Consider the following 345-nt stretch of genomic DNA (forward strand, 5'->3'; position numbering starts at 1 on the left):
CACACGAATTTCATAAATTGCTGGGGGAAAAAACTAACACTTAAGCAGACAAACTAGTCAGTAACAACTAAACTATGAATAACTTATCAGTCTCGTTAAAGGTAATACCGACGTCATCTGGAAGTTGGGTTGAAGGTCAGCTTCCAGGAAATTCTAGATTTAAATAATTATGAACAATTAAATACAAATAAAGTTGAAGTGGTCAGTTAACCATTAGCAATCTGGCAGGTACGACTTGGTTTTCAATGTTTAGTCAGATTTATAAGTATAAGTCATCAGAAGACATGAGTCCCCCACTATGGAAATCGCATTTTCTGTAACTTATTCTAAGGAAACAAGTAATGC

The sequence above is a fragment of the Penaeus monodon genome, chromosome 25, assembly GCF_015228065.2.
Source record: "Penaeus monodon isolate SGIC_2016 chromosome 25, NSTDA_Pmon_1, whole genome shotgun sequence".
In the NCBI taxonomy this organism is placed as follows: Eukaryota; Metazoa; Arthropoda; class Malacostraca; order Decapoda; family Penaeidae; genus Penaeus; species Penaeus monodon.